We start from the raw sequence: 22083 nt of genomic DNA, 5'->3' as shown, positions 1-22083 counted from the left end.
CCACCTACTGACTTCGTGGTTCTGGTCTGCAGAACACCTGCAATGCCACTCAGGCTGCATTTTGGATCCTGGAGCATCCCACCGCCACACCCATACTCTCACCCTGGGGAGGAGGCATCTACCTTGCAGCTCCATTTCCCTGTCTCTTAAGCAGCCCTGGGTTCTCTTCAAGACCCCTCACCAGACCCAGCAATAGGAACCTGTCACCCACAGCTGAGCTCCCTGAGTCTGAGACAATCCAGACTCTCCCTCAGGGTGTGTGGGTGCCCTGGGCATGCCCTAGTACGGCTGTCTGAGCCACCTGTGGGACTCTGGGGCCTCATCCACACCAAAGGCCAAGTCATTTTGTGGAAGGATGGAAGGAGACAAGGTGAGGACACAACCTGCTCTCTGCCTAGCACTGGGAGGGCCTTGGATACCCAGTGGACAGTAGCTGGCCGTGGGGACTCTGAGGCCAGGCCGAATCCACAGTCCCCAATACTGACCCACCGACTGGAACAGTAGCTTACGCCTTGGTTTCTCCTAACCTCTCAGGAACCCCCTCACTGCCTCTTCCTCTCAAAGTCTGCCCGAGTCCCTCCTCCCTCCCGTCACTCACATCACTCACATCCCGCTTTCTCCTGACCTAGTCCCTTGCAGGCCTGTGGGTTCAGGGTAGTAGTGTTGATGCTTGTCTCCCCACCAGCCTGCAGCCCCTCAGAGGCTACACAGGTCTCCCCCAACCCCACTCTGAGGCACAAGGCCTGGCACACTAGAAACCCCCGAAAAAATGTTGGCTGAAGGAAATAAATGGATGGATATGGGTTTATGTGTATGTGTGCTCACTTATTTATTCTTTCAACAAATCCTAACTGAGCATTTACACTGTGCCAGGGGCTGGGTGTCGAGAGCTTGGGGGGTGGGATGTTATACACACAATATATCATCAGATATGGTAACAGTGCTCAGAAAGGAGGAACAGGGTAGGGGGGCAGCCTTTGGGAGGCTGTCAGGTAGCCTTAGATGGGGAGGGGAGGGAGCCGGATGGGAGGAGATCCTGGTACTGAGGAGGCCTCCAGCCACATCTGGGGAATCACTCAACTTCCAAGTGCAGCTAGAAAGGAAAGACCATGGGGATGGGGGCAATGTTTGTTGGAGCTCTTGTTTTGTAATGAAATTATGTACCTAAAAGAGTGTGGCCTCCTTCAAACATGTCTCCCTGGAGTGGAGGGGCATGAAACTTCCCCTGGACCGCTCAAGATATTTTGGTGACAGCCTTCAGGGCCAGTTCACAGACTACATAAGCCAAACATCTCCTGTTGTTACATGTGTTTCTTGTTTCTATCAAAAAACCAACAAGTAGCCCCAGTATTATCTAACCTTTTTTTGGTGCCAAACTTATCAGAGTTGGCACCAAATAAGACTTCAGGGGTTTCCCCAAAATCAAGTCCCTCCCCACCCCCACCCAACCAAGCCTAAGGATCCAAGGATCAGCCACCCTGAGGAAATTCCAGTCACCATGGTGGGTTCTGGTGAGGTCAGAGTGAGAGCTCGAAGTTCAGGCAGACCTGAACGCAAATTCCACCTCTACCGCTCCCTTGCTTTAGGCCTTTTGCCTCTCTGTGCTTCAGTTTCCTTCTTTGGCAACAGGGGACTACTAATTCACCTCACAGGCTTACACTGAGGTTTAATGCAAAATGCCCAGAGTGGGCCCTGGCACAGAGGTAGCCCCTAATAAGTATGGGTTTCCTCATTAGGCTGCAACAGCTCTTGGCACATGTGAACAAATCTTCCAGACATATGTCCCTGAAACCTTGGATACTGAACAAATATCTATTTAAACACAAAGAGCTAAAATCAGAGACTTGATTAGCAACCTCCATCAGCTTTGAAACATAATTCTGTTAACAGCCTCTTATTTTAGCCCGACTTCAGACATTCCTCAAAGCCAGCCTCTAGCCCCCAAACAAATTCTACAATCTGGAAGCTCCTTGACCCTCTTATTTTTATTTTTATTTTTTAAGTAGGTTCCATGACCAATGTGGGATTTGCACTCATGACCCTGAGATTAAAAGTCACATGTTCTACTGATTCAGCCCCTCCTTGACCCTCCTTTCAACATCAAGAGCATCAGGAGACGTGAGTATTCCTGGGAAAGCTACAATTCTGGCTCCTTGGAGAAAGCACACATCCTATACTCAGACTCCTACATTCCTTACTAGTTAGAATGGGGTTTATGGATGGGTTTCAGGGTCTGCAAAGATCCCAAGTTGGAGCACAACTGAGGAGATATAGGGATGTGTTTTCCCAGGAGAAAGTCTATACTAATTGCAGTACAACTAGAAATCTGTGAGGCAAAGATTACCCAAACCGTGTAGTTTGGATCACAAGGAGATTTTTGAAATTTCGTTAGTAGCCAACTTTAAAAATTGGGAGATTGGCTTCTTTCAGGAAATTGTAAAATCTGGCAAGTTAGTTTTGCCTCTCTGTGGGAGACAGTGAGTGGAGCTGAAAAGCAGGCTCCCACCCCAATGCATTTTGTAGTCCACTATGGTCCCTACCAGGTTGCAAACCCTGAGCTACGGTTTTCACCTGCTTCCTAAAGTGAGTCTGGGACCCTGGCTACAGCAAGGATGCACATGGAGGATACCTATGAGGGCAGCCAGAGGCTTCCCCAGGACACCTAATGCCCACCCCTGGATCCCATTCTAACTGGTAAGGAATGTAGGAGTCTGAGTCCAAGATGTGTGCTTTCTCCAGGGAACCAGAATTGTCCTGAATCAGAACAGTTCTAAGGCCTGTAGGTTAAGCTGGGAATAGGGGTGGCAGCAAAGAGTGGGGGAGTCCCACCCCCGAGCACCCCTCTCCATATGCTCACTCCTCAGGGCCTCATTGAGCTGAGCAGAGAAAACACCAGAGGACACACCTGGAGCCCCTGTTTCCTTCTGAGCCAAGCAGCTGAAGAACTCCTACTTCTGCTTAGGAGTCTCAGTGGGCTCCAAGGAGGGGTCTCACCAATCCTCACTTGTTCAGGGGTATCTTTCAGCTGTATTTCGAGCTCCTGCCTCCTGAGGCACATGCTTCCAAGAAGAAACTTATTTCATCCTTACATCCTGTGTGGTGGATGCCATTATCACCCTCCTTTGATAGATGGGGAAACTGAGGATCACACAGCTGGTGCCATCCGGCTCTGGAGCTGGAATCTGAACTGCCTCACTAGCCTTCTGGCCTCAGGTCAGCACGTAAGGCAGATTCTGTTATTATTATTCTCTTTATAGATGAGGAAGCGGAGGCTCTGACTATCCCAAGTCACTCACAGCTAGGAAGGGAAAGACAAGGGGCTCAGACACAGGTGTGCCTGCCCCCAAGCTGTGATCTGAGCCACCAAGTTATCCATCTCTCTCCTACTGAGTATGACACTCATCAACAGAAACCCTCATGTCACCCACACCCAGAACCAAATCAGTGTGGCCAGAAAGCCACGGGACACAAAGGACAAAAACGCAAAGCAGACTAACCTTGTGGAGGACAGAGCAGAACAAGGAAGGGCAGCTCTCCAGGGAAGAGGATGGGAAGGCAGGGGCTTCTGAGAGGGAACAGGACCCACCCGGAGCATAGCAGTAAGCAAAGCTCTGAGGCCGTGGCCCTTACCTCTTGGGCAAACGCAGCGAAGCTAATACATTCAGGCCACCAACCCGGTCCAGTCGAGAACCTGGAAAGAGAGGAGAGGAGAGTCAGCTGGGAGGGAATCTGTGAAGCGTCTCTGACTCGGGCAGGATGAGGCACTCCTCGAGTGGAGGAACTCTGCTCCTGTCACACAGTCAGGACTGGCAAATGTGGGCTCAGGACCTGCCAACCACTTGTTGCCCCCAGTGGTCATTTCTGGGCTCTGAGTCTCAGTGTCCCCATCTCATAAATGGGCATCCTACTGCCTGTCTTGTTGAACATCTGTTTTTCCCATCAGACTGGAAGCACCTTAAAGGGCAGGGACTATATAGACACAGTTCTATAGCTTTAGCCTTTGGCAGAGGGCCCTGCAAAATGCAGAGTGCTCAAGAAGTCAATGACAGGTGATGAGTGAACAGGTGGACGGATGGAGGGATTAATTGATTCACAAACTATGTATCTCAAAGGACAGCCAGGAGGATCTGATGAGAAAGACATCTGAGTTACTCATTATCAGGTGCCTATGTGTTGCGAGGAGATGAAAATGGAGTCCCAATGATACTTCTGACCTGTATATTTGTTCATTTACTTATTTGCTGGGTCAATCAGCAGATATGAAGCATGTCTAAGCTGGGCCCTGGACCAAGCGGGGGTACAGGGGTGGATTAGACAATGCCCCGGCCCTGTCTGCCAGAGGGTTCGCAGCCAAGTCAGGGGGTGGGTGGCTGGATAAAGACCCAATGCCAACATGCTGGGGTAAGCAGAGGGTGCTGCGGGGACCCCAGCAGAGGTCAGGGAAGACCTAACAAGGGTGTCACCCCTGAACCAAGCCCAGCAGACAAATTAAATGAACTTTAATCAGGCAGAGGGCCAGATGGGAGGAAAGAGCATGTCAGGCCTCTATCTGCCCAGGAGGCAATGGGGAAGTAGGAAAGACAAGGCTGCAGAGAGAGCAGGGGCTGCACCCCACAGTGCCTGCCTGGGCCAAGCTGCTAGGGGAAGGGACACACTCCACTTAGTCTTTTTTTTTTTTTTTTTTAAGATTTTATTTATTTATTCATGATAGTCACACAGAGAGAGACAGAGAGGCAGAGACACAGGCAGAGGGAGAAGCAGGCTCCATGCAGGGAGCCCGCCGTGGGATTTGATCCCAGGTCTCTAGGATCGCGCCCTGGGCCAAAGGCAGGCGCCAAACCGCTGCGCCACCCAGGGATCTCTACTTTGTCTTTAGAAAGGTCCTTCTGCGTACTATGCAGAAGAGGGAGAGGACTGAGAGGACATGGGGAGACCTGTCCCCAAAGAGTATTAGCTGAAGCCTCTCTGTGGCCCTACAGGGAAACAGAATGGCAGCTGGTATCAGCCCCACTTTACAGATGCGGCCGACGAGGCTGAGAGGAGATGTGACATCCCTGGGGTCCTAGTTAGAGTTAGGAGCTGGTTAGAGTTAGGGCCGCGTGCCGCCTCCTGAAACCTCATTTCCTGCCTTCTGGGTATATGGTCCTCCTGGAAAAAGAACCCACACAGAGGCTACCTTCGCCCCTGTTTGCTGTGGGCTTTCAGAGAAGGAGCAGGAAACGTCGGATAGGGAGAGATTTCTCGGAGGAGACAGGATATCAGATACCTTCCCACCAGGTGAGTACTGATGAGTTCACAGAAAGGGGCAACATCTGAAGAGGGAGAGCCCTATGAAGGGGGTTAACAAAGACAGGGGGCTCACAGCTGTCTCACAGTTTGGGACCTGTGGGTACAGTCCCCAGAAGGGAGACAACAGGGCGATGGACAGGATGACCGTGCACTACTTTCCTATCTCGTGGCAAATATGCAGGCACAGATCGGGAGACTGAGGCCCAGGACCAGCAAAGGACGCAAAGAATTAGTGGAGACTGGACAGGAGTTGAGAATGAGAAAAGAGATAGAGAAAAAGACGGACGTACAGAGTGGGGACAAGATGATGGACAGATGGACAGACGGATGGAGAAATGGATAGGAAAGAGACGAGAAGAAATGCGGAGACACAGAGTAGAGGAGTGGAAGGAGCCACAGGCAGAGACCAGAGAAAAGCCCAAATGAGAAAAAAAAAAAAAAAAAGTGGGTAAAAAGAGCAAGGGGCCCATCCAATTCCACCCCCCCCACTCCTCCTCTCTCTACCGGGGCCTCCATCTTCAGGGTAACAGGACCCCTGTTCCCTGGGGAGAGGGAGGAGCTGGGGTCTCTCCCCACTCACGAGCTGCTCCCCCCACCCCCCCACCCCCCCACCCCTGCCTGGAGCTAATCAGCGGCTGTCATCTCCACGGTGAGGTCTTGGTTAAGGAGATTTAGGGCCGGGATCAATAGGAAATTTAAAAATCGATGCAGCGCGCAGGGCAAAATCGATGGCGTTTAATCGCCTTGCCGATTCCCAGTCAAAACAATTAGCCGCGCTGAGTGTTGAACACGGTGGCGACACGGCATTAACCGTCAATATTGGTGTAAGTGATGGCGGGCGGGCGGGGGAATCCCTGAGCCTCTGAGGGCCCCGAGTCAGACGGTGCCCGAGGGCTGGGGTCTTCCCCGGGGCAGCGCCCCACGTTGGCAGTTCCCTCTGGCAGCAGCTCCCACGCCGGCTCTCCCTTCTACACGCTGCCACCCTCAGCTGCAATGCCCAATGCCCATGGGCAGCACTACCCCCGGCCCGGCCTCCTCATCTCATCTCCCAGCCCCCGTGCCCCCATATGTCCTCTGACAGACCCCTCTCCCCAGTAGATAACATCTTCCCTGTGCAGGAGACAGCCCTGTGGGAGCTGGGAGCTGCCTTCCCAGCGGTGCCTGGAGTGGAAGATGGCAGGAGCTATTTAGGAGGTGCCTTCTGCCCGTTTCACAGATGGGGCCTCTGAGGGACAGGGAGGGGAAGCAGCTGGCCATAGTGACCGGGCACAGGAAGTGGAGCGGCCAGGCCTTGAATCCCGAATTCTCTGACTCCAAAGGCTATATTCCTTGCAGCAGGCCACAGAGAAGGGGAGGGTTCTGCTATTTGCCCAGAGGAGAGAAAGCCCTCACCTCTCACCAAAGCTAGTATCAAAGTTTGTGTGTCTTGGTATCGGTCAGCTACCCGGCTGCCAGAGTGTGAGCTCGAGGACAGTAGGCTGGGGCCTGGCTCTTCTGGGGCTCCCTAGCATCAGCCAGTACAGGGTATGGCCCCCAGCTGGAGCTTGGGACAGGCCTGAGGATGACAGTGCCCCTTGGCCCCACACACAGACAGCCTACCTACACTCCCACCAAGGGACAGACGGGCAGAGCAACTGGCCCCCCTGCAAACAAGCAGCTGGATAAGTTCAGCAGAGTAGCTCTCAGTGAGAGCAGCTGGTGTTTCTTGAGTGCTAGCTACAGGCCAGGCTGCCGGGCATGCTGAGTTGCTCTGTGGACGTGATCTCACAGAATCCTCGTGACCCGTTTGGTGAGGATCATCCTAAGATAGACATGGAGAGATGGAGGTTCAGAGAGGTGAATTCCCTTGCCCAAGGTCACACAGCCAAGAAGGAGCCGCTCCATCTGACTGGACTCTGAGAGGCGTGTGGGAAACAAAGCAAACAAGATCTAGTGACAGCAAGCAAGAGAAAGTGATGTAAACAGAGGGTGTGGGAACGTAGCACTAAGACTGAGGACCTGGAGGGACCCCCAGGGGGCGAGGGAAGGGAGGCAGGGACAGAACTGGAAATGGCATTCTGGGCTCCGGACTTGGTAGGACTACGATGGGAGATGGTGAGGCCAAGGCTGGCTCTCACCTTCCCTGAACTTGCAAAAGGGCTCCCGGTCCTGGGGTGCTGCATACGGGAGGGCAGAGGCTTCTACCGCCACCTGCTCCCTGGCGCGGAAGAACAGGGCGGGGGGGTGTGAGCAGGGGAGGAGGCCCATGAGATGAGCCAGGGATTGATCTGACAAGGTCCTAATCAAATGGTCAATATCGCTGACCTGACCACTTAACCTATTGATAAGCTGGCAAGGATGGAGCAGGCAGCGAGTGGGCTCAGGGCGGGAGGCAACGAGGGGGCTGGGGGGGGGTGGCTGATGGGATAGTGCTCAGGTCCACAGCGTGCCTGGGTCTGGGAGCCCTGGAAGACGGTGGTCTCCTCCTCAAGCACCCCTCCCTCCCCTCTGACGGCTCACACATCTTTTGTCTGCGGGCCCCTCACCCCTGCCCTGAGGCTAGAAACCATTCCCAGCACCCAGGCCACCGCCAGATCCCCTTGGATGGTGTCTCAGCTTTTCATACATATGAGGGACTTCTCCAAGCCTCAATGTCCTCACCTGTTAAGTGGGGGTAATTATCACAGGGAATGCCAGGAAACAACCTAGATATCCTGTGACTGGGTACAGGAATAATAAATGCTAGTACAGCTGCCACAGAGCGGAGGATGGCAGGGCTGTAGAAAATATGCTCAAAATAAATTCATTGACAAGGGAGTGATGCTCATAACCCATTGTTAGGAAGAAAAAGGCAGGTTATAAACTGGTATATAGCTTATGATCTCATTTGTATGAAACACATACATATATACTCCCCCCACCCCACCCCCTGCTCCCCAGAGAAAAAGGTTTAGAGCAGAAGTCAGAATTCTGAGTTCGGTCCCATGCATCTGAGTTATAAAAAGTTCTTTGGGTAAACTCCTAGGGATACTCCTGTTTGAGAAAAAGCTATCCAGAAAGACAGGCATCGAGAAATTCATTTTTTTCTCATTTGACTCAGTGATCATGGTGGGTTCTTCCTTCAACTCTCTGAATATCTACATTTTCTCTTTTTTCTACAATGAGCATGCGTCACATCAGTTAATGTTGGTAATTGCAAACAGTGGGGCTAACAAGCCCTCCACTGGCAAGACTGTGAGGTGGCGCCCGGTGGGCTTACAGTGAGCCATGTTCCTCTGGCCCTCTTCCCTTTCCTGGCCAAGCTTTAGGTCCCCACTGTGTCCAAGCCCGGCAGAGTCCACCTCCACCCCCCTCCCCAGAAGATGAATAAATCTAAAGCCTACTGAGCAGAGAAGTGCTTGCTCCTCTACTTTCTCTTCTATCAGAGAAGACAGGGTAGGCCCAAGTCAAAGTCTACACCTCTTTGGGAAATTGGCTGAGGGCTCATAGACAGGAGTGACAACTGGAGGGGAAGCTGTACCCCAGAGGGGGAGGGGGACGGAAAGAATTTTCCCAAAGTCACAGAGCTGGTTGTGACAGAGCTGGGACCAAAGCGGGGCTTCTGACTCCTGGGTCATGCCCTCCCACTGCTGGGAGAAGAACAATTGTAAGAGCAAGTATTCATGCAGACCAGAGGGCTCTCAAGAGAGCATGGACTTCTGTGGGGCAGAAAAGTGTGGTGGCCAAAAGACAGCTCTGCCACCACTTCGCTGTGTGACCCTGGGCAAGTCACTTCACCTCTCTGAGCCTCGGTTTGCTCCAACATACAAAAACGAGAATAATAACACCTGTCTTACAATGTTGGTGTGAGAAGTCAACAAGACCATGCTCATAACAAACTCAGCCAAGAACCTATACAGAAAAGGGCAAGAGAGTGATGGAAATGATATCGGGATCACCCAGCCACGACTGACATGAGAGTTGGGTGTGAAGCGGGTGGGCGGGGATGCGGGGGGAGGGGAAGGGAGAGAGTGTGCATCCTGGTACTCTCTCTTGGGGTTAGCAAATTCAATGAAGACACCTGCCTAAATATGTTCCTTTGTTCGTTCACTCATTCACGTAATAAGCATTTCCTGAGGCCAGTTCTAGGCCAGACCCTGTGCTGGGCCCTGCAATCCAGAGCCGAACAATGGAAGATCCCACTAGGTTAGTAAAGAGGAATTAGGGACGGCTGGGGCTGGTCTCTCATCTGAGAGTTGCTGCCTCAGTGGCCTCCGAACTCTCCCTCGGGGTGGGGGGAGGGGGGGCTTCTGCTGCCAGGGGCCGAGTACAGGAGCCCAAGCCCCCACTGCCTGACCAGTGTGGCACTCCTGGCGTGTGTGTGTGCATGCACACTGGAATAGTAAGCTCTGTGAAGAAGGGTTATGTTCACCTTTGTGATTCACAGCACCGTGCACGGGGCCTGACACTCTGGGGACACTCCACGCTCAGGGTTTTTTTCCTCCGTTTTTTCTAATGAAAAAAAGTTCAAAGTACCTAGCACAATGCCTAACACCTGGCAGGTACTCGATAAATAGCAGCTATTATTAGTAACATCATCACACGCGCGCGCTCACTCTTCGTCCCCACAAAAACCTTATTTTGCCGAGGAGGAAAGTTGAGCCTTAAAAAGAGTGATGTGATTTGCCCTCAAGCCGGGATGGGCCTGGAAGCAGGGTGTGTGGACCTCACACTCTGGGGTCCCCTCTCCCGTGGCTTGGGGGTGGGGCTGCCAGGGTGTATGCTGGGGGAGAGGAAAAAGAAGGGAAGCAGTGGGGGTGGGGGGCAGTTGGTGAGCAGGTGAGATGATGGGGGACAGGGATGAATTGGCTGAGGCGTGCGGAACATGGTGAGAGATACAGACTACAGCATACGGGTCCAGGGTGCCGGGTCTGGAGTCTGGCTGCTTTGGGGTTCAGGCAGGGACCTGACTTGCCAATACCCAGGTACAACCCCCAGGGAAGGTGAGCTCCTTATACCTTTCTCTGGTCCAGCAGATGTCCACCCCTGCCATTCATTATACCTGGCAGACTGGGATGACAGGGGACCTGTTCCTTTCATCAGACTGAGCACTTACCGTGTGCTGGGCACCATTACAGGCATTGGGGATTCACCTTCAAACAAGACAGAGTCCCTGCCCTCACAGCATTGACCTTCCAGTGGAGGGGGAGATACAATAGACAAGAATACATATCTAAGAGCTAAGAAGGAAAATAAAGCAGATGAAGGCATGGATGACAAGAGAATGTTTCTTTAGAGTGAGAGGTCAAAAAAGGCCTGTGGGGGAAGGTAGGTTTTGAGTAGCAGCCCAAATAAAGTGTGGGGTAAGAGCTTTCCAGGCAAAGGAAACAGCAGGTGCAAAGGCCCTGAGGCAGGACCCATGCTGGCGTGTTTAAGGAACACCAAGAAGGCCAGAACAGCCTGAGCTTCCGGGAGCAGGAAGAAAGGAGTAGAAATTGAATAGGCAGGCAGGCGTCAGCTCATATGGAACTTCTAGGCTAAGGAAGATGTTCTAAGTGGGAAGGGGCCCCCCGGGGTGGGTTGGGGGGTGACAGGCCTTCTTACTGTGGCAGGTGAGGGTTAGTCTCACCTTTAAAACTCAGGCTCCAGGGACACCTGGGTGGCTCAGCGGTTGAGTATCTGCCTTTGGCTCAGGTCCCGGGATCAAGTCCCACATTGGGCTTCCTGCATGGAACCTGCTTCTCCCTCTGCCTATGTCTCTGCCTCTGTGTGTGTGTGTGTCTCTCTCATGAATAAATAAATTAAAAATCTTAAAAAAAAAAAAAAGACTCCATTCTCACCCTTTTCCCATATACTCTTTGGGAGCTTCTGACCCATTCACTTTCCAAGAATAAGCTCAAGAAACCTTCAATAAATGCAAGGAATCCCTGACAGGGCTTTGTCAGGGGACTGGGGACTTCCCTGGAGCAGGGCAGTGTCTGGCTTATCCATGTACCCTGGCATGCAGCTCAGGCCTGGCTACAAGAGGCCTCAGAAAACAGTAGCCTACGGCACCTGGGTGGCTCTGTTAGTTAAGCGTCTGCCTTTAGCTCAGGTCATGATCCCAGGGTCCTGGGATTGAGCCCCCCCTGCATCGTGGGGATCCTTGCTCAGCGGAAAGTCTGCTTCTCTCTCTCCCTCTGCACCCTCACCCCCAGTTGTGTGTTCTCTCTCCCTATTTCAAATAAATAAATAAAATCTTAAAAAAAAAAAAAAGTAGCCTATGGGCAGTTACTAAGGAGGTCTGCAACCCTTGACCTCCAGCCCTCAGCAAATTTCCTTGTGGGAGAAGTTCAACTCTGCCCAGAGGCCAAGAGATGGGGGCTGGGAGCAGGGAAAGGTAGTCTGTGTCACTTCCCTGGCCAGGCCTCGTCCAGGGATCCCAGAGTGGTTAACCAGGGCAGGAGATCCCTCCCTCCATGTCTTGCCATCCTTCACCTGTCTGTCCTCCACACCAGGAGACCCTCCAAGGGATCCTCGACTTAGCTCCCGGCTCACATCCTGTCGAGAACTTGGAATAAATCCCAAGCCTTAGAGATCTTCCCAGTGATGTTCAAGCCTCGTCTCCCACCGCTCCCTGCACAGCCCTGCTAATCCAGAGACTTCCCACACTGGCCCACAGTTCTGCACCTGTGCACAGGGAGTGCCTCCATTTGGAAAGCCCTCTGCTTCCCCTTTTCCCTTACACCCTACCCACCCTTCCCCCAGGTCACCTCCTCCCTGAAGCCTCCTGACTCTCCTGCGTAGCTTGGCCACCTGTTCAGCATTGGCCCCTGCTCAGCATTGGCTCCCCCTGCATGTTTTATGTGCCTCTCTCAGAGCCCAGACATCAGGGCCCTAGCCAGTAGGGGAGACTCCATTTCCCACCACAGAAGTTTTCTAGAGGGGACAATGAGGCACAGCTGAGTTGGGGTGGGGGTGGGATCAGTGTCCTGCATTGTTTATGCCTGTGTGGTCTTGGTGAGTTTCGGGAGGGATGCATGTGCACATTGACAATCTGTGTGTTGTGTCTAACGCTCAGCTTAAATGTCACTTCCTCAGAGGTGTTCCATCTGACCCACCAATCTAAACCAGGCTCTCCCATGACCCCTCCCACAGCCTCTGGTTTCTTTCCTTCCCAGATGTTATCACCATTTATAACTAACTATACACTGAGGTCCGATCAGTGCCCATCCTGTTGGCTCAGAGCTTTTGGAGAGCAAGGCTCAGGTCTGTCTTGTAAATCATTGTTTCCCAGCTTCTAAGACAGGGCCTGGTTCACACAGGGCTCAGTTCCTGTGTGATAAGTGGATTCGTTCCATGAATATTTGCAGACTGAAGCATCTACCCATTTTCATTTCGCTCTAAGGGGATGAGTCTAAAGTGGGGGATGTTTATTCCTATAACTCAGAACATGACCCTTCCACGCACTACGAGTGGCTTCCCCATGGGATCTCTGAATGTGGCCTATGTGCACTCATGGGCATGAGGGCTGGGATACCACCATGTTTTAGTATCCGTATTTGTACCTTTTCTGTTGGAAAAAAAATCTCTATGGGAAGGCACCCTGGTACTTTGGTATGTCATGCCCTGTGATGTCTCGGTACATACGTGCATACGTGGATGTCTGGGCTTTCATACCTGTGTGTATGTGCCTCCCCTTTTCCAATCTGGCAAGTCCATTTCAGCATCTCTGGAGATGTATGCACAAATGTCTGTGTGAATCTGTAGGATTTAGTAACTATACATTTTCTAAGAGAATCTCTGGCCAAGGGTACGTGTCTCAGGATGCACAGGTATGTGTGCATGTGTCCAGCATGTGTCTGAGAATCTGTGTACGTGTCTATCTCAGGACCACTGCATATGTCTGCATGTATATCTACTTCAAAATTTGCGTGTGCATCCGTTCAAGACTTATGTGGCCTCCGTAGTTTGGAGACAGAGAGAGAGCGTGTGTGTGTGTGTGTGTGTGTGTGTTATGTGTGTGTGTCAGGGGTGACAGGAACATTTGTATACTTGTGTGTGTCTCTTCCCCTGGCTGCTGTTGCCTACCCAGTCTGGATGAGTACCTATTCCCTATCTCTCTCCCTCACACCCATCCATGCTCATGTGTGCCGTGCGGATGGGGAGGGGGCCGGGGTGTCGGCGAGCTCCTGTGTCACAAGGTTAATTTCTCCGCAGCCAGGCAGGCTGGGCCCTGAGGGGAGTGGTGGGGGAGGGGCTGGTCCCCACAGTCCCTCTGATAAATATGTATTTGGGGCTGTTGTGCTCAAAGGTCATGGGGGGAGAAGGAGGAGGAGGGGTGGTCTGCACTGTGCCGTGCTGCTAGGTCCCAGCCAGGCCCAGTGCAGGGTTGTGCGTGATCACCTCCAAAGGGATGATGAGATTCAGGGAGATGCCTCCCTCATCCTGGTCTGGCCTACCCCACCCAGAGCCATGCTCAGTGGGAGATGCTGTTGTGGACACACAGATATTCAAACTCTGGAGCAGGCAAGCACACAAGCCCACGCCCGCCCATACCCAGACAGAGGCTCAAACGGATGCACAAAGACAGCCTCGTGAGCCACCAGATGCACAGATAGCTAGGAGCCCAGAGCCAGACCCACATCCTTTCTTTCTCACCTAACCTTCACCCCCATGTCAAAAAAATACAAGCACACAAGAGTACAGAGCATCTTACAATAAGAAAGGTCCCTACGCACTCAACAAACACACGCACACTTGAACACAAAGGTGCACAGGGTCCAATGAAAAAGGTGCCCGGACACTTTGTGGGTATGCATGTATACACACAACCAAGAGCACACACAAAGGTGTGCACATAGGTGCATACCAAGAGTCCTGAAGACACAAAGTTCTACAGAGATAGGTGCACACTGACAGTCGCAGATAAATGTCTGTGCGCACACACACACATCCACATGCGCATGCGCACACACACACACACACACACACACACACACACACACATACAAAGACCTCAAAACCCACACACCAGGCAGGATGCATGGCAAAGCCAGGCTGGGAAACCCACCCAGCTGCGGCACAGCCCGCTCTGGCCCTGTCCCCACTGAGGCGAGAATGGCCGCCTGGTCTCTGGTCTATGGCCCCCTAGCCAGCTCCAGCCAAATGCGCCATCATTCGTCCAGCCCCGATCACATCAATTGTCGAGCTTCCCTTCCTTGCTGACCGGCCATCTCGGCCATCAGCGGCCTCGGCCATTAGTCGGCTCCCGCCTCTGGCCTGAATTTGTTGAATCTCCCTTACCTGCCAGAACCGTCCAGACCAATGGAGCCCTTCCAGGGTGGTCTCCCTGACCCTCTCCTCAAGGGAGTCTGATGTCCCTGTTGTGTGACCCACAGCCCATGCCTCAGCACGATCCCCCCCACCTCGGCACACTGTTCATGCTGTCATTCTTCAATGACCGCTAGCCACGGTGGTTCTGGTGGATCAGGAGGCTGTGTGTTTGAGTGTGTGTGTGTGAGTCCGCTTGCAGGCATGTGTGTATGGGTGATGGGATGGCTACAGCTGTGCTTTAAGTCAAAAGGAGTGTGTGTGTGTGTGCATGCGTGAGTGTGTGTGTATGTGTGAGTAAGGGGTTAGGATATTAGCAGCTGTGCTTAGAGTCAAAGTGTCTGAGTGTGGTTGTGCATATGGGGAGTTAGGACATCAGGGGCTGTGCTTCACATGTGTGTACATGCGTGTGCACGTGTGTGGCTTTGATGCAGGGAGTGACTCAGTGGCTAGGGCTAGCCTCAGTTCCGGGGAGCTGAGAGGAGCTGTCTTGGGCATGGGGGAGCAGCACAGTACAGGGGTCTGCTTCTCAGGCGCTTGTGAGCAAGTGGAGTACGTCTCTCCCAGACTCTGTTGCCTGTGTTTGTGAAAGTGACAGATGCTGCCTCCCTGGCCTCACTGCGGCGGATTAAGTCTGTGAATGCCACATGAGTCCGCACCCCAGTGGGGGAGGGTCCCCAGCCTGCTCTATCGCTCAAATGTGTGGCCACAGCCCTGGACAGTATATCCTGGGGGAAAGGGGCTAAAGTTGGTTTCTGCGAGGGAGATTGTGTCCGAATGGACGTGAAGGCCAAGGGCTCTGCATGTGTGTTCAGGCACCTGCACTCATGCTCACATGCTAGTCCGTGTTGTCCAAGGCACATCGTTCTGAGACACACACGTGTACACACGATTGCACAAGAGCTAGCTCCTCGCAGCCAGCCAGATGGAGTCCAAACTCCTCAGAGCCTCCACGGAGGGGTCCTGCATCACCGTGCCAACCTCCAGCCTTCGGGCCACACCCCCAACCTGGGCTGCTCCCTCCCAGTTTTCCCCAGCCATCATTCTGCCCTCCCACCTCCCCACATTCTCAGTGCCCAGAGCAGCGTCAAAGACCCACCTCCCTGTTTAAACCCATGCCTCCCTCCTTGTCCAGATTCCCGACAACCTGGAAACTACCCTGGAGCTCACAGCCCAAGCACTAGAATCTTGTCTAAGGCTGGGATGGGGTCCACTCCAGAGTCTATGGTTGGTGTCCGATAATTGTTTGCAGGTAAGAAGTGATCATGCTACCATCACCTGAATATCTCAGGGGACTGTACTTCATCTGCTCAGAGACTCACACTACTCAATAAATACCTATCAAATGTGGGGACCTAATACGTGGGGCCACCACCTCCAGTCTCTTGCTGGCTGTGTCAGAGCTGGAAAAGCTGCCTTCCCCAAGCATCTAATGAAGGTGGAGCTGTGTATGAGTGAGGGAAGGTGTACCTGCCTTGCAAGGCCACTGTGTGCATGGGGGGCAGGTAGCTACACAGCCTGGGGCTCACAGGGGCTCTCTGCACACGTTGGAGGGGCATGAAAGCTCATCTGTACCCCTATCTTTGAACAAGCCCAGCCCCAAACTGTCACCAACAGAATGGGCTCTTGACCTCACTTACTTGTCAACTTTCCCATCAGGATACAAAGCGAGACCCAGGTCCTCAAAGCCCTCACTGAGCCATGAAGGCATCTATCCACCTTAAAAGGTCCTGGGAGACAGTCTGTAGATGGAGGTCTCAGGGGGCCAGGGAGCAAGCAGGCATGGGGCTGAGCCAGAGAAAGGACATGGTGCTGAGACAGCTATAGGGAGACCTCTAAGGACAGACCAAGCTTGGTACCAGGAATCCAAAGCCCTTGGCTCTAGCACTGCTTGGTAGCTTACAGCCTGGGAGGATGGTATGGACCTCAAACCCTCATCTGTGAAAGGGGCATCGCCAGGGCTCCAAAAGAGTTAGGTGGATGTAAGTGTCATCTCATCATCATCATCATCATCATCATCGTCGTCATCATCATTATTAGATCAGGAGGTGGTGGGCCTAAGGGGAAAACGATGAGTGATCTATATTTAGAAGAAAGAACAGATCCCCGTCTGAGGAGACCCCACACTCACTCTCTCCTCAAACAATTCTCCATACTGGGGTTTCTCAAGCATTTCAATCCCGAGAAAAAAACCTGGAGATTAACCAGCACATATCAGATGTGGAAACTGCTCCCTTGCCCCCATGAGGTCCAAGCAGCCCCTGGTGTGGCCATCTGTCCTCCCCCAGGGCCTACATTATACTCCCCACATTAGGGTTATGAGCCAGGGCTCTGACAAGCTCTACCTAGTGGGGTGCTGAGGTTGAGGCCCTAGCTTGGCTGTCACACTAGTGGGAGAAGGGGTTCTGGCCTGTGGCCCCTGCATATAAGGAGCTAGCGCGTAGGAGCCCAAATGGAGGTGGCCTCAGTGGCCACTGATGGATCCGCTGGGAAAAAAATCTGTCCAGGACGCCGTCTGGGATATATAGGCTAACCTTTATGACACACACACCATGGGTGTGGGCATGCACAAACACCACACACACACACACACACACACACTGTGGCCAAGTTCTTTCCCTATGACAGCCCCTGTCGCAGACACCCTCCATTTTCCCTGCAAAGACTGACAGAGGGAAGTGAGGGCAACCAAGGCACCCAAGAACAGCACTGCGACCAACCAGAGGGTTGGCCAGTAGCTTAAGGGAAATGGGGACGGGGATGTGGACCTCTCAATGGGCACAAACGAGCCTCTGTCCAGCATTACCCAGAAATCAGGAAGTAGACACAGAACTGCGTTACCAGCAAGTAGAGATGCAGACTGCAGCCCTGATCTCCTTCTCTCCTGGCCTGCCTTCCACCCCTGACACGGGACGCTTTGTTACGAAGAGCCAGGGAAGGTTTCTGTGGGCTGACTTCGGGGCATCTTCTCTTGTTTTGTTTTCTTGAACTGAGCTTCACGACTGCTGTGCAAGCATGCTGTCAAGCCCACCCATATGCCTGTGACCTCTGTACGCATCTTTCATCACGGCACCCAGATCCTGCTTCATAAGCCCACCCTCCCCCTAACCTAAGACACACAGAGACACCTAACAAAAACAACAACAACAATAATAATAATAGCTCTGTGTAGCAATGGTACTTTCACATGTGACTTTATTTAACATAGAACCTCGAGTGCACACACCACGTTCAGACCTAGTACACACACGCAGAACCTCTACTCCAACCACGCTGCACGTACGCATTGACGCACCCACTGCCGATGCCAGACTTGGCACACAGACCTGCACACGCATGGATGGCTGCCATGCACTGAGCCAGCGAGTGCCTCCCAAGTGCACACTCAGTGAGGGGCCCATGAATGTCCAGACAAGGGAAGAACCAATATAAATGCCGGCGCCGACTCCCTCCTGCACACGTATGGCCCACAATGGGGACCCCCAGTACCCAGCCCCCTGCTGAACGCACAGGTTGTGATTCTACACCTTTGGCTCCTCATTCTGCCGAGGCTCCCAAGCCCTGCACACAGTCAGTCTACCCTGAACACCTCTTGCAACGTACACGGGCCTTGCACACAGGCACACTGCCGCCATGGTCTGACTCCGTACACACCAGCCCCCCACTGCGCAATGACGCTATATTCTTATGCCCTAGGGGAGGGGGGCATATTCACCAGACAAGATGGCAAGAGACTAAAACCTACTGAGTTAAGCAGCTCCTGGGGTCTTTCTCTAAACCCAGGTCCTGCTCCCCAACTCAGCAGGCCCCAGAAGCTAGAGAGAAATCGGGGAGTGGTCGGCAGGCCACAGGCTTTCTCTTAGGACCTTTTACCTGGGACTCAGAGTCTCTAAAGACCCTCTCAGATGCCCCCCCCCTCAATTTTCTCCCTTTTCACTTCCCACTAGCCATCCGTGTCATTTCCTTCTCTGTCCACACCCTTCTCTCTCAGTGGGGCTGAGTCCACAGCCATGAGCCCTCACTTAAGGTATTCCCCTCCCCCTCCAATGGCCCCAGTAAGCATCCAGCGGGACTTCTCTAGGAAGCCGGAGGAAATAGGGGGTGGCGCTAGAACCCCAGGGCAGACCCAGGCCCCCAGCAGGGAAAAAAGACGGTAGAAATACTTGGGGGGGTATAGAATAAGGGTTAGGTTGTGGTGGGAACTCAGGGATTCTTGTCTTCGTGCAGAGCCTCTCCCTGGCACCCTGCTCCAGGCCCATGCTACCAAAGTGATGAATAAATGAAACTGAGGGAGGGGATAGAAAGGACAGGGAAATAGGGAGAATGAGTGGCAGGGAGGAAGAATGAAAGAGAAGGAGAAAGGGGGGAGGGAAAAAAGAGAAAAAAAGAAAGGAAGGGGTGGAAAGAAAGAAAATGGGGAGAAAAACTGAGTGGAGAGGAGAAAGCTTTTATTGAGAGGAGGAAGAGACAAACTGGAAAACAGGGAGAAAGAGAACCGGCAAAGGGATGGAGAAAAAGCAGGCTGAGATAGGACAGGAGAGGAAGAAAAGAGAAGGGAGCACAGACGCAGGAGGAGGCCACCAAAGGGGTTCCCCAAGTTACAGACTTTGCCCAGAGAGCCGAGGGGTGCACCCTAGCTCCCCAACATCACTCCTGGGCCCTGGAGCTCCACTCCCACCTCTCCTCCTACCAGAAACGCCACCGCCTCTCAGGCGCCCCATCCCAGCTGCTCCCTCTCCCATCTTCCACCCTGCCGGCAGTCCAGAGCACCCCGTTTCTTTCTCTTGCCCCTCGTTTCCACCCCCAGCCCGTTCTGGTCCCCCGTGCCCTCTTACCTCTCCCCCCCATGCACCCCGCTTGCTTCGGAGCTTCATACAGCACCAGCAACCAATATGCTCACCATCATCACACTAAACCGGCCCCCACACCCCCAGGAAAGGAGGAAAAAAAAAAAAAAAAGCAGGCGGCACCACCACCAGTCCTGACCCCCTCTCGCCTCATTTTCTCCACAGCCGCCCCTTCCCCAAACGCAGAGTCAAAAATGGGGATCCCGCCCAGCCCGGGGAGCCTCTCCAAAGCGCCGAAGCCAGCCGGGAGCGGATGCCACCTCTCCTCTCTTCTCTGCACTCGCTCCTTTTTGTATACGACGGCCCCAGCTGCGATGGGTTTTATTTTCATCGTCTTTTTATTGGTATTATTGTTTTTCTCTTTTTCTTTATTTTTTTGCCCGGGGGGCGGCAGCGACGAAGCGCCCACCGCCTGGTCTCCGTCGCCAGCTCCCGGCCGTCGGCTCTTTCTCTCTCGGCGCTGCTCTCACCTCCCTCCTTTCTCTTCTGTCTCCGCTCGCTCCTCCGTCCTCTCGGCTCCGTCCTCTGTCACTGCGCCCTCTCCTCCCTACGGCCTCCCGCCCCACGCCTCTCCTTTCCCCATCCTTCTTGCCCCTTCTCCCCTTTTTCTCTCCTTCTTCACCTCCTCTCCGTCCCCATTTCTTCCCATCCCTCCCCCCCACCAACCATGCACATCTCCTTTTGGTTCCCTCGCCGCCACCGACAGCAAGCCACCCCCCTCGCCCCCAAATAATAAAAATATCCGGCCGGGGGCAAAGCCCCGACGCCGGCGCCGGGAGGGAGGCGAGAGGGCCGGGGCCGCAGCGGCGGGCAGCCCGAGCGCGGTGCGGAGCGAGCGGCGCCCGCCCGGCTCCCGCCCGGAGAGCTCTCTGCAATAGGCCGAGCCGGCTGCATTAAGCTTCTTGCAATCAATAAAGCGCGGGTCAGATTATGCAAAGCGCAGATATTAATATGCAAAGTTTTAAAGATTTTTAAATGGAAGGGCGAGCGCGGCGCGGGCGGGCGGGCAGGGGCTGCGAGGGGAGAGGGAGGAAGGGAGGGCGGGCGGGCGGGCGCGCAGGCGAGCTGGGGAGAGGAGGAGGCTGCCCGCCGCCCGCCCGCCCGCCCGCCCGGCTGCGCCGCGCCGCCTTGCCTTACCGCTGCTCCCATCGGTAGGCGCCGCTGTCTTCGCCATGCGCGTCAGCTGCACGGCTCCGAGGGGATGGCCGAGGAGGAGCCGCCGCCGCCAACGCTACCCCCGCTCCCGCTCCCGCTCCCGCGCCCGCTCGCTGCCTGCTGCTGGCGCTGCTCTGGCCGCTGCTCCTCGCCTGAGCTGCCGGCGCGAGCCCAGGCGCGCGCCATCCCCGGCTCCCACCTTGTCCCCATGGCAACCCCGGGCCCAAGGATGCTCAGAGAGAGAGCGCGAGCGAGAGAGCGAGGGGGGAGAGAGGGAGAGGGAGAGGGCGGGGAGCGCAGGGGACACGGAGGCAGGGAGAGGCCCGAGACCCACAGAGACACAGAGACACGCAGAGACGGAGCGACTCAGAGACATGCAGAGATAGGCTGAAACAGACAGAGACGCAGTGACAGAGAGAGGGGAGAGGGGCGGGGAGTAGAGGGGGACACCGAGACCAGGAGAAGCCCAGAGACGCACAGAGACACACAGAAATGCAAAGAGACACAGAGAGACAGAGGGGAGAGGGAGAGGGAGAGGGAGGGGAGCAGAGGGGGACTCAAAGGCAGGGAGTGACCCCGAGGCACAGAGACACCCATGGATAGAGAGACATCTAGAGACAGAGAGAAAATGGAGAGAGGAGAGGGCCAGGAGCTCAGAGGACACAGAGGCAGGGAAAGACTCAAAGAGACAAAGAGATGCCCAGAGACAGAGACACACAGACACACAGACACACATAGACCAGGGACAGAGAGGGAGAGGTGAGGAGCAGAGACAGACTCAAAGGCAGGGGGAGGCCTCAAAGAGACACCAGAGACACAGAGACAGGGAGGAAAGAGGAGAGACAGTAGTACAGGAGACACAGGCAGGGAGAGACTAACAGAGGCAGAGAGATGTGAGAGACACACGGAAACATAAACACAGGCTTGGTGCAGGGGGTGAGAAAGAGGGGTGGGGAGTTGTAAACAGGGGCATGAAAGCAGAGGAGCACCAAGAATCCCAGAGACATGCAGAGACAAAGAGATAAAGAGAAGAGGTCCGTGCGAAGAGAAAAGAGATGAAGAACTAGAAAGACAACCACAGAGAGGCAGACACACAGACAGGAGACAGAGTTATATATCTATATCGATAGCTACAGATACATAAAGAGAGGGAGGGAGAGAGAGTCAAAGAGATAGACACAGAGATAAGAGACACAGACATGCAAGAATCAGAGATGGGAAAAAGAGCTACACTCAGAGTTGGAGATACAGAGACAGGAAGAGAGAGACAGAGACAGGCACAGGAGATAGACACGGAGATAAGAGAGACATGCAGAATCAGGGAGTACGAAGAAAGAGCCATGAGGGGGAAGGCAAAGCCAGAAAGGCACAGGCAGAGACCAAAAGATACGGAGACAGAGAAGAGGAGAAGGCACCCAGAGAGAGAGAGACAGAGAGGTGGAGGCAGACAAGGAGACAGATGTTTAGTGAGGTGTAGATAGAAATACAGAGAAGTAGGGATTCTGGAAGAGAACCCAAGAAA

The 22083-nt window shown here is 53.8% G+C and overlaps 1 protein-coding gene across 2 annotated transcripts in view; it reads right to left on the bottom strand.

Moving 5' to 3' along the window:
- POU2F2 (POU class 2 homeobox 2) overlaps positions 1-22083 on the bottom strand; it is a 91823-nt gene that overhangs the window by 54760 nt on the left and 14980 nt on the right. The window contains exons 1-2 of one of the 2 annotated variants that reach the window (XM_072776293.1): positions 20544-20641; positions 3631-3691 (exon numbers count right to left, since the gene is read on the bottom strand). The gene's annotated coding sequence lies outside the window, so the exon portion shown is untranslated. Of the gene's footprint in view, positions 1-3630; positions 3692-20543; positions 20642-22083 lie in introns of those variants that run through there. The other variant, XM_072776282.1, reaches the window with a different exon arrangement.

The sequence above is a fragment of the Canis lupus genome, chromosome 1, assembly GCF_048164855.1.
Source record: "Canis lupus baileyi chromosome 1, mCanLup2.hap1, whole genome shotgun sequence".
NCBI lineage: Eukaryota > Metazoa > Chordata > Mammalia > Carnivora > Canidae > Canis > Canis lupus.
Note: the sequence above shows the minus strand (reverse complement) of the source record. Positions and strands in the feature narration are given on the sequence as shown.